The sequence below is a fragment of the Lemur catta genome, chromosome 6, assembly GCF_020740605.2.
Source record: "Lemur catta isolate mLemCat1 chromosome 6, mLemCat1.pri, whole genome shotgun sequence".
Lineage (NCBI taxonomy): Eukaryota > Metazoa > Chordata > Mammalia > Primates > Lemuridae > Lemur > Lemur catta.
Genome location: NC_059133.1, coordinates 82510440 through 82523562, shown reverse-complemented (window position 1 = coordinate 82523562; position 13123 = coordinate 82510440).

The window sequence follows — 13123 nt, the reverse complement described above, 5'->3', positions numbered from 1 at the left end:
ATAGACATTGGCCTAAGCAACTAATTTATGACTAAAATCCCAAAAGCAAATATAGCAACAACAAAAATAAATTAATGGGACTTAATTAAACTGAAAGGTTTTTGCACAGCAAAGGAAATAATCAACAGAGTTAATAGACAACTTACAGAATGGGAGAAAATGTTTGCAAACTACACATACAACAAAGGGCTAAAACCCAGAATCTAAAAGGAACTCAAACAAATCAGCAAGAAAAAAATAAATAACCCCATGAAAAAGTGGGGAAAAGACATGAACATATCTTTCTCAAAAGAAGGTAGACAAATGGTCAACAAACATGAAAAAATGCTCAACATCACTAATTATCAGGGAAATGCAGATTAAAATCACAGTGAGATACCACCTACCCCTGTCAGAATTACCATTATTAAAAAGTCAAAACACAATAGATGTTGGCACAAACTCAGTGAAAAGGAAATGCTTATACACTGTTGGTGGGAATATAAAGTAGTACAAGCACTATGGAAAGCGGTATGTAGATTCCTCAAAGAACTAAAAGTAGACTTACCATTTGGTTCAGCAATCCTGTTACTCAATAGCTACCCAAAGGAAAAGAAGTCACTTTATCAAAAAGGTACCTGTGCTCAAATGTATATCACAGTACGATTAACAATTGCAAAGATAAGGAACCAACCTAAGTGCCCATCATCTGATGAGTGGATAAAGAAAATGTAGTATATATATAAAACATGGAGTACTACTCAGCCATAAAAAGGAATGAAATAATGTCATTTGCAGCAACTTGGATGGAACCAGAGACCATTATCCTAAGTGAAGTATCTCAGGAATGTAAAAACAAATACCACATGTTCTTGTTTATAAGTGGGAGCTAGATGAAGGAGATATATGGTCTAAAGAGCTGTAATGGATATTGGAAACTAAGAAGGGGTGAGGCTAGGAGGGGGGTGAGGGATAGATAAAAAGCTACCTATTGGGTACAATGTGCACTATTCTGGTGACGGACACACTGAAATCCCTGACTTCAGCATGACATAATTCATCCATGAAACAAAAAACTCTTACATCCCCTAAATTTTTTGAAATTTAAAATAAAAGAAAAAGAGGTAAAAAAAAAAAAAAAAGAGTATACAATGAAATGTCTGGATCAGTACTTCTAAATTGTGTATTTGGAAACCTGGGATTCACAATAGGTCTCCTTGGTTTCCTTAGACATATGTGTTAAGGAGTAAACTCATTTAATGTATTGCCCTTAGGTGTTATTCTAAAATGTTGTCCCAAAGTAAAAATTATCAACAGGATAAAGTTAGTCTTCACTTATCATCAACTTTAGTTATGGCCATTCCTCTGTTTCTTTTTTTGTTGCCTCTTTCCTTCTTCCTTTCTCTTTCCTCCCTCCTCTCATTTTCTAACTTCCCTCCCTAAGTTCCTACTGAGGCAAAAAAGGGCCTTCACAAAAGTCACTAACACCTCAGTGTAAATTAGTTTAAGTGCTATTAGCACTTGTGGTATTTGCACTTTAAAAGAAAGCCGTAGGAGAGGGAAGGCAATAGAACATTTCTTACCCTAAACAACCACCCTGCTATGTTGCTATGTACAGCCCTATATAATGTAGAGTTTATATTAATTTATACAGTGGAGTGGGCACATATCATCACAGCGAATGTTCAAAAAAATCATCTTGGTCTGGCTCAATCTACACAAGTTGGGACTGGAGATGGCTTTTCCTGGAACGGATCCGGGAAAAGGATCCTTGGGGATGTGAGTTAGGGACAGTTGCCAACCAAGCAACAGACCAACTCCCAGAAGAACAAAGAAACAGAGGTTACAGTGGGCCTATGGAGGGGCAAGAGATATCTAAAACAACTAAATCATGCATTTGATAATGTATTTCCAGGGTTAGTGATAAGGAGACACCAAGTAGGAGAACTACAACTGTTAGGTTCTTTTTTTTTTTTTTTCCACCTGTAAGTTCTTAAGCCTAAACAGAACACAAATGGCCAGACATCTTAATTTTGCCCACAAGCTGTCAAATTGTTCCCTCTATCCAAAAACATCTATCCCCTAGTAAAAGAACTTTACTAATTGCAAATTCTTTTTATTAATAAACAATCTCTTTTTAGAGCTTTAAGGAGGATCATCAGTCATTCATATCTTAACCTAAATGATGAAGGAACCAATTAGTTCCTAGCTATATTTAAAAGTGTGGGAATGTTCTTATGGTTAAGGAGAAGGAAGAATTAATTTTGGAACAGGGGGTACTAGAAGGGAAGGCAGGCCATCATGACAAGGCAGCATTGATGACACTTAGTATCTAAAGTGCTAGAATTAGGGCTGGGTGTGGTGGCATGCCTGTAATCCTAGCACTCTGGGAGGCTGAGGTGGGAGGATCACTTGACCTCAAGAGTTCGAGACCAGCCTAAGCAAGAGTGAGAACCCTGTCTACCCAGGGCGACAGACCAAGACTCTGTCTCAAAAAAATTAAAAATAATAAAGTGCAAGAATTATGACACAAGAATTTCAAGACAAGCACAAAAAGAGCCTTTAAAATATAGTTTTCTAGTTTAAATATTAATTGACAGTTCATCCATCACACAAGACTACTCCCAGAAACCAGATGAAAAGAACAATATATAGTACCTTCATGCAAATTACATCCTTTCCCCCAAGTGGGTGAAGACCCATCCCAGGATCCACAGCATGGTGAGCAAAGGGCATGTAGATTCCAGCCTCCTCCCTTCGTTTTCTTAGCTGGGCAACTTACACAACCATGTGTGCAATAATGCCTTCCTCCCTGCCCTGGTGCCCTCCCCACACATACATCTACCTGGTACTTAATGAATGAAATATGACTCATCCATCAAGATCCAGCTCAAGTAGTACTCACATTGTGATTTTTCACAGGACAGGCTTCTCCTCTATTGTCTTATACTAACAAGAGAGAAACATCATAAAATAATAATTCTAAAGTCAAACTGCCTGGGTTCAAATCCCAGCTCTACCATTTATTAGTGGTATAACTGTGGACTTATTTTTTTATCTATAAATGAGGTAATGTAAGCAAATACCTCCTAAGATTGTTATGGATAAGTTTGTACAAGATAACACATGTAACATACTTAGAACAATGTTTGGCAGATAATGAGCATTCAATAGACATTTGGAATTTCTATAAGTCAGTAGATGATGCTGGTAACACATCACTATCCCAATGCATTTTTGATAGACTTGTATGTGCCTAGTTTTTCTAGTCAGGGAAAAAATTTTATTCATTTTTATATTCATAGCCCCTGGTAAAAAAAAAAAAAGGTACAAGCTCTTGAAGATACTTGTATATTTTTGATGAATAAATGAGTAAGCCTCTGGGACATGGAGGCCAAGGAGATTACTCTCTTACAAAAACAGGATTCCAGAGAGAGGAGTCCTAAAGAACAATATATTCCATGTTTCTGGCCTAGAAACCCCAGATCCACGTAAATGAAAAGTTGAGATGGTCCCATGGTATGAACCTGTGGTGCTTGCAGAGAAAGCAGGCTCTCCATTGTCCGAGAGCCAAGAAGCAAAGGTCTTTGGCACGGTGGGTGAAGAAAAGCTCAGCTCTTCCTTACACATCTTGGACCCTGGCCGATCCCAATTGAGAAGTTTCTCTCCTCTCTTCTCTTTCATAAAATAAAGTGCAATGGATCCAAATGAAACGAGGCAAATCTTTAATTGGTCCAGGGATAATTGTGAATGGTAAACAGAAGTAGTTCAGATTATTTATGTCTAGGAATAGGAAGCTCACCAGGACATTGAATGGCACCTAGCATAGTGATTGGCACAATGTTGGTACTCAGACTGATCCATACATGACAGAAAGAATAAAATAATGAATGAACGACAAGGAAATAAATGTATCAATCAATCAATCAATCAATTGTGGAGGACAATCCTCAAATAACAACACCATGAAAGTGACTGGTTAGCAACATTCCACAAACTGTGTCCCAAGGAACACTGGATGAGAGAGATGCTAAAAGGTTTGTAGTCATTTACATTTGAAAAAGACCCCATACTATACGGAAGAGATTTTTAAAATTAGTTTATTAAGAACTCTGTTTAACTTTGTTTGTTTAACAGCGTGGAATATTTTTCCCCTGCAGAGTGTTCAGTAGTCTAGCCCTGACCGCTCAGGAATGGGAAAAACTGAATCATTTCAAAGTTTGAAAATCACATAAAGCTAAAATTGAATTATATGTGCAGAGAGATTAAATATAATGCACATTTGAAATTAAGAGCCGTTTTTGGTATGAAGCTATGGTATTTTTCAAAATTTCTCTGGTGGTTAAATACTATTAGGTTTTTTTATTTTTTTTTAATATATATTTTATTGTGATTAAATATACATAACATAAAATTTACTATTTTAACCATAATTTAAATGTGTAATTTAATGGCATTAAGTACATTCAGCATGTAGTGCAGCCATCACCACTATCCATTTCCAGAAGTTTTTTACCATCCCAAACAGAAACTGCACCCATTGTTTAATAACTCCACATTTCACTCTTCCTCCAGCCCCTGGTAACCTCTATTATATTTTCTGTCTCTATAAATTTGCCTATACTGGTACCTTCTATAGTGGAATCATACAATATTTGTCCTTTTGTGTCTGGCTTATTTCACTTAGCAGTATGTTTTTAAGTTTCATTCATGTTGTAGCATGTATTAGAATTTCATTTCTTTCTAAGGCCAAATGATATTCCATTGTATGTATGTACCACTTTTTTTTTCTTTGAGACAGAGTCTCACTCTGTCACCCTGGGTAGAGTGCAATGGTGTCATCACAGCTCACTGCAACCTCAAACTCCTGGGCTCAAGCCATCATCTTGCCTCAACCTCCCAGCACTACAGGCATGCTCCAAGATGCCAGCTGATTTTTCTATTTTTAGTAGAGACGGAGTCTTGCTCTTGCTCAACCTGGTCTTGAACTCCTGAGCTCAAGCGATCCTCCTGCCTTGGCCTCCCAGAGTGCTAGGATTACAGGCATGAGCCACCACGCCTGGCCTATACCAAATTTTGTTTATCTATTGGTCCATCAATGGACATCTGGGGTGCTTCCCTTTTGGCTACTGAGAATAATGCTTTTCTGAACATTGGTGTACAAGTGTGTTTGAGTGTCTGCTTTCAATTCTTTTGGGTATATACTGTAAGTAAAGTAGAATTGCTGGATCATATGGTAATTCTATGCTTAACTTTTTGAAAAACCAGTGTTTTTATTATTTTATTACTATTATTTTTTTAGAGATAAGGTCTTATTATGTTACCCAGGCTGGCCTCAAACTCCCGGACTCAAGTGATTCTCCTGCCTCAGCCTCCTGAGTAGCTGGAACTACAGGTGCATGCTACCGCACTCAGATTATATGTTTATTTCTTATGTGACAGAATATTTTACTTGATTGCTAACTTAACAAAGTTTGAATTCTGCTATTCTGTGTAGGAGTTTATACTATCAATATGCAAAATGAAGCATAAATTTTAGTTAATAATAATCATTTTATAAGAAAAAGCAGATTCTCCACAATATTTAGGGATAAAGAACATTCTTGGGATGTGGTGGGAGGATATTACTATAATCAGGTAACATTCCATCCAGAAGGTAACAAAGACAGTGAAAATAGATTTGCTCCTCTCACTCCCTTTCCTCCCATCTTCAACCATGGGTCAGTGCAAAATCTTTCCCCAATGTCACTTTCTCAAGTTGGCATGCTACCATGGAGTCCAAGTCCCTTTGATGTCTTTTCCCTTTTTCCTTTTATCAACTATTCCTTTATTCTTTCCTGTTCAAGGATAAGACAAAATTAATTATTTCCCTGAATAGTTATATCTCCAATGTTTCATTTTCTCACTTTTTTTTTTATTAAATCTTTACTTATATAACCAGCTAGCATTGCTGTCCAGGCTTACTATTTGTTAAAAATCTTACCAATACCTGACAGTTCTACAAATCTTTCTATTAATAGTGAGATCTGAAATAAACGCAAGGTTCTGGGGTTTTCTGTATTATTGGATAGATGTCATCACTCTATAGCTGAGGTCCTGCCCCACCTCCACCCCTCTGCACTGACCCGCACAACAGGAGGTGAGTGCAGGGCTAGTGAGTGAAGTTTTGCATAAGCTCCACCTCCTGTCAGATCAGTGGTGGCATTAGATTCTCATAGGATAACAAACTCTACTGTGAACTGCACACAGAGCAGATCTAGATTGGGGTCTCCTTATGAGAATCTAATGCCTGATGATCTGAGGTGGAGCTGAGGTGGCCACGCCAGCGCTGAGGAGCCGCTGCAAATACAGATTATCATTAGCAGAGAGGTTTGACTGCACAATAAATGTAATGTGAATCATCCTGAAACCATCTGCCCCCACCTCCCCTCTCCTGGCCACCGTCCCTGAAAAAATTGTCTTCCATGAAACTGGTCTCTGGTGCCAAAAATGCTGGGGACCACTGCTCTATAGGATCCTTTTCTGCTGACCTTTGTAAGCATTATTTATCCCTGAAAAATTCCTCCTTGGGTTAATTTCTTAAGTTTAAAAATAATATTAATTTCCATGGGTCTACTTTGAGCTGCAACTCCCAAAACAAAAGAGCAACTCGTTTGAAAGCAAATTTCTTTTCTTCTATATTCTCTAGACCATGTTTGGTTTTTTTTGTTTGTTTGTTTGCTTGTTTTTGAGACAGGGTCTCCCTCTGTTGCCTGAGCTAGAGTGTAGTAGTGTCATGATAGCTCACTGCAGCCTCAAACTCCTGGGCTCAAGCAATCCTCCTGCCTCAGCCTCTCGAGTAGCTGGAACTATAGGTATATGCCACCACTCCTGGCTAATTTTTGTATTTTTTTTTTTTTTTGTAGAAATGGGGGTCTCGCTCTTGTTCAGGCTGCTCTTGAACTCCTGGCCTCAAATAATCCTCTGGCCTCGGCCTCCCAGGGTGTTAGTATTACAGATGTGAGCAACCTCACTCGACCTCTAGACCCATGTTTAAAAAGAGAGATTTGGCAAAATTCACCAGTAGTCCTTAGGATTAGATTGGTACTGAAGAAAATCTAGGAAAGAAAGAAGAGTGGGTGGTACAACTACACTGAGCCCCAAAGCATCATGAGCTCTGACAATTAGGGAGAAAGAAGAAAGATACAATGATGCTAAGGGGCTTTTTGTTGTTTGTTTTGTTTTTGTTTTTTGGCAGGCTGGCAGGGAAAACTGAGGGAGAGGAATCTAATATAGGTATAATTTTTAACTTGTAAACTCAGTCTAACAGTACTACAACAAAGTTGGCCAAGTAGCTGGTTATAACAAATGCTATACGAATTGTTGTGGGTTTCAAAGATCAGTAATGAACAAAAATGTTCAGAATATTTTGTAGTATAAGAAAGTATGTTCTACACTACAGAACATAGGTTTTGTGGTTATGACTTTTAGTGATGGTTGTTTTTTTAAAAAAGTAATTTTACCATCATCTTTGTCATTGCATAGTGTACTAAGCCAACTTTAGGTATCAAGCTCTAAAAGATATAGAATAGTCCCAAACTATTCTTGGAAATCTGGGGCACAGAACAGGTGTGGTGCCCAGAGATCAAATAATACATGTATATATATTTTTTTTCTCAATCAATGGACACTAAAAGTGTAAGATTATCAATGACATCTTTGAAAGAAAAAAAAAAGTTGAAATCCACTAGTGTGGATGATATTTACAGGCCAAAAACAAAAACAAAAAATGGCAGAATCGAAAATGGGATTTTAGAGTAAAAGAGTGGCCAAGTCTAATGTAACAGGTCCTCTTTTAGGCAGCATGCTCCTATGGTTTGCCCAATTCCTTTCTTCTAGGATGCTGTTTTTCGTTTTCTTTTTTTTTTATTATTTTTTATTTCAGCATATTATGGGGGTCCAAATGTTTAGGTTACATATATTGCCCTTGCCCCACCCAAGTCAGAGCTTCAAGCGTGTCCATCCCCCAGACAGTGAGCACCGCACCCATTAGGTGTGAATATACCCATCCCCTCCCCCTCCCCTCCCATCTGCACAACACCCGATGAGTGTTACTACTATATGTGCACTTAAGTGTTGATCAGTTAAAACCGATTTGATGGTGAGTACATGTGGTGCTTGCTTTTCCATTCTTGGGATACTTCACTTAGTAGAATGGGTTCCAGTTCTATCCAGGATGATACAAGAGGTGCTATATCACCATTGCTTTTTGTGGCTGAGTAGAACTCTATGGTATACATATACCACATTTTATTAATCCACTCATCTACTGATGGGCACTAGGGTTGTTTCCACATCTTTGCAATTGTGAATTGTACTGCAAACTAGTACAATCTCTGTGGAAAGCAATATGGAGATACCTCAAAGAGATACAAGTAGATCTACCATTTGATCCAACAATCCCATTGCTGGGCATCTACCCAAAAGAACAAAAGACATTCTATAAAAAAGACATCTGCACTTGAATATTTATAGCAGCACAATCTACTAGGATGTTGTATTCAATATTCCTCAAAATAAATTGTCATCTCTAGATCTTAGAAATTTTTTTTGTTATTCTGAAATTTCATTATAAGCTTTCCCTAAAGATAAGTAATATTAACAATTTCTTATAATCCTTCTAGAAATTTTCTCTGCACATTTTTTAATTATAAAATTGAGATTAAAATGGCACTAAATTATTCATATTTGTGTATATGAGTGTATGTGTGTCTTCTTTAACTTCATATTAATTTTTGAAAGTTGTCCTTTCACTTCACAAAATGTAATGATTATAAAAAAAATTTTAATGTATACAATTACAAATATATATTTTTTGAGACAGAGTCTCACTCTGTTGCCCAGGCTAGAGTGAGTGCCGTGGCGTTGGCCTAGCTCACAGCAACCTCAAACTCCTGGGCTCAAGCGATCCTACTGCCTCAGCCTCCCGAGTAGCTGGGACTACAGGCATGCACCACCATGCTCGGCTAATTTTTTCTATATATATTTTTAGTTGGCCAGATAATTTCTTTCTATTTTTAGTAGAGATGGGATCTTGCTCTTGCTCAGGCTGGTCTCGAACTCCTGAGCTCAAACGATCCTCCTGCCTCGGCCTCCCAGAGTGCTAGGATTACAGTGTGAGCCACCGCACCCGGCCACAAATATAAAAATAAGTTCTGAGTGACATTCTGAATGAACCTCTTGTCCTAGGCATTTTTATGGATAGAGTTTGTTACATCAGCTCCTGTGAGCATGTTCTGCATGAAGTTCTCCTAATTTTCCTATCCATGCCTTTAAAAAGAGTCTCTGGCAAATGGTGACATTAAATAGGCAATAAAGAGCAAGTACAGTGGCCAATAGTCAGCTATTCAATTTGGGACAGATTTTTCAAAGAGCATCTATTCAGTAACACACCCACTCTTGCCTTTACCATGCACAATTATACCTAAAAAACTATAGTGTAGTTACAGAGTATTGGCATTCTGATTCTAAATTGGCTTCTCTTTATTATAATTTAGCTAAGATCCAACTTTTCATAAATAAAAAAATCTGTCTCTAAATTCAGTAAGCTTAGATCATTTATCAAGTATATTGTAGAGCCAATTTATACTTTAGTTGAGAGATTAGATTACGTGACCTGTAAGGATTCTTTCAAGTATAAGGCAAATATTTCAATTCATCCAAGTTTATGATGGACATTTAGTTTAAGTCTACCATGAGCTTTGATATATAAAACTTAAGCATTAATTTTTTCCAATGGTAAATACAGAATTGTTGGTCTTCCTCTCTAGGCATTTAAGAAAACAGATTTTCATCATTTAACATAGGTAGAATTTAAATTTTTATTATAAAAATAAAATATTCTCAATAAAGAATTATCAGAAAATACAACTAAATACAAAGAGAAAAACTAATTCCGAAAATGTAATCACAGCTAACATTTGGCTATGTGTCCTCTGCTTTTCTAGTTACAAATATATTTTTTAACAAAAAAAAATAGGTATCACGTTATACATACTTTTTTTTTTTTTTTTTTTTTTTTGAGACAGAGTCTCGCTCTGTTGCTCGGGCTAGAGTGCTATGGCATCATCACAGCTCACTGCAACCTCAAACTCCTGGGCTCAAGTGATCCTCCTGCCTCAGCCTCCCAAGTAGCTGGGACTACAGGTATGTGCCACCTCGCCTGGCTAATTTTTTCTGTTTTTAGTTGTCTGGCTAATTTCTTTCTATTTTTAGTAGAGACGAGGTCTTGCTCTTGCTGAGGCTGGTCTCAAACTCCTGACATCAAGTAAACTTCCTGCCTGGGCCTCCCAGAGTGCTGGTATACATACCATTTTAAACCTTAGTTTTTTGCTATTATATATTATGAACATTTTCCCATGTTAATAGTCTTCTAAAACCACATTTTTAATGGCTATGTGTTGTTTAACAGCATAGATTTACCAAAATGTGCCTTAAAAAAAAACCTAACAAATTCTTAGGCATTTATGAGAAAAAAAATCACTATGATAAATAACTCTGAACATATCACTTTATCCACATTCCTTATTATTTCCTTAAGATAAATGCCAACAAGTATTATTTCTGGGCCAAAGGGTATACCCATTTTAAGACATATGGCCAAGTCGCCCTCCAGAAAATGAATAGCTAGTTAACTCTCAATAGTAGTATGTGAGTGTTCCACCTTCCCCACAAGCTCTGTAGAGATGGGTGTTTTTTCCCTCAAGTTCTTTTTCTGCATTCAATACTTAAGTAGTACTTAAGGATAGGAAGTGTGTCTTAGAACTGTTTCCCTAATTCCTAATACAATGCCTGCCACATAGTCTATATTTTAAGAAATATTTATTAATATTAAAAGATGAATGAATAAATATACATTCTTCTAAACTAAGCATAAAGTGAATATGGAGAAATAATAGAATACAGAGAAAAAAAGAAAAAGAAAAACTCAACAAGGAATCAGGAGGCCAGCTCTGCTCCTAACAAATTTTATCACCTTGGGTAAATAATTGAACCCGTCTGACCTCCTCTCGAGACTAGCTTCATGGGCAGGCAACCTGTGCAGTCGCCTGAGGCCTTGTGCTCAGAGGTACCCTGTGATTTACTGTTCTGCTGCTGCCTTCTTGAAATGCTTAATAATTTTTGAGCAAGGAGCCCAACATTTTCATATTGCACTGCACACTGCAAACTATGCAGCTACTCCTGCCTCTACTTTCTCATCTGTAAAACAAGATAGTATAGGAAATGAGGCCAACTCAAGCCATAGCAATTCTGATTGTATGAGTTTTTCCCGAATACTACACAAGAGGCTACAATTTAGGTACATAAATATCTTGGAATGATTTTGAGAGCCATTCTAATTGCTTGATGAAGATCCTTCATTCTGTGAAACAGCCCTTGTCTCTAAATCATCTTCATCAGTGGTGTCCTTTAGCCTATCCCCTTTAATTCTGCTTCATAATTGCATGGGATTAGACTTACTCCTGTAGCACTACAACAATTAACCTTTAAGTATGAAGGGACTGGAAAAGAGAAAGTTCTTTCTGATGACAAATTCTTCTGGTTCAAGAAGAAAGACTTATCGAGTACAGTTTCCTATAACGAGAGTGTTGAGCGGGGAAAAAAAGAAAGATTTTGAAATGTTATTTTGAACTTCTAAGTATTAACTCATAGATAAGTGGAATCTTGGTATAGTATGGTTCCTCTCTCTCTTTCTCTCTCTCTCTCTCTTTTTTAACTGTTTGTAAAAGTATCTCATCTCCACCCCCAAATTAAGTATAATTTCATGGAAGACAATTCTCACATACAACTATTTCAGAAGGGAACAAATGTTGTTCTGGGTTTATTTTTGAGTAATCATTTGGAAAATAAGTGATGAACCATAGAGGAAAGAACATAGCAACCTGCCCAGAGATGGGAACAGCATGTAAATTACTACTATTCTAATTACCTTTCCTTCTTCTCTACTCTAGAAAAATGCCATCTTTATTTCAAAACATTTATGTCTGAGCAGTTCAATCTATTTCAGGATGTTATCTGTTTCAACATACATAATGAATGTGGAGGGCAAATATTCCACCATTTTACAGAGAGATAGAAAGTGAAAATAATCTGCATCAAAGTTACACTCTTTGCTGCCTCTCAAAATATTTAATAGAAATTCATTGCCAACTAATGGACTGAAACAATTTGGGAGTATTTTTAAATGTTTTTTTTAAATGTTTACTCTTCAAACTTCATTATATGTAGAACAAATTATATGATTTAAATCTTCTTGACAACTTTGTATTACACCTAATAATTATTACTAGCAGTGCTTTTCTACAACGTGTGTGTTTGGGAGAATTTTGATAATACTGGCACTGTTGGTATTGTGAGCCTCTCCCTGAGAGCTGGGTAGACAGAACTTAACCACACCATACGTCTGTCAATGCACAGTTGGCAAAAGTACTTATTTTGGTTCAATTTTCTGCCAATTCTGCTTTCTGTGTGCAATAATATGATAACATATTGGCAACAGGTAGTCTATAGAGTAAAGTAGTGTGGAAATTTGGAAGGTCAACTAACTTTTGACTGTTAGTTCAAATTAAGACATCAGAAAAGTTAATAGGCTAATTGCCAGAATGGATTAAAGCAGTTTCTGTAAGGGTTTGCCTTACTTTCAAGAAATATCAAGATAATCAATGAGAAAATATGGCTCATCTATGAGAGTTATTGAGGTATGTGGTCAATTTTATGTAGGTGATTTTGAATGTGTGTGTGTGTGTGTGTGTGTGTGTGTGTGGATTCATTCATTCATTCATTCACTCAAAAAAATGTCATGGAGTACCTGACATGTACTGGGCATTGTGCTAAGTGCTGGTGAAAAAGATAGATATGATATATCAGATAAGATTAGGTTCAACTGAGAATAGCAAATGTCCCCAAAATAGCATCTGCTTAGTCAAGACAGAATTTAATTTCCTCTTCATTTATAAGCCTGAAGGAAGCAGTCAAGAGCTGTTCTGTTGGCTCTGCTGCCTGAAGTCCTTAGGGACATAGGCTATATCCATGTGTCTGCTCTGCCATCCCTAGGGTAGGGCCCTTATCTTCATCCAAGATGGAGCTACAGTCATCCCATACATAG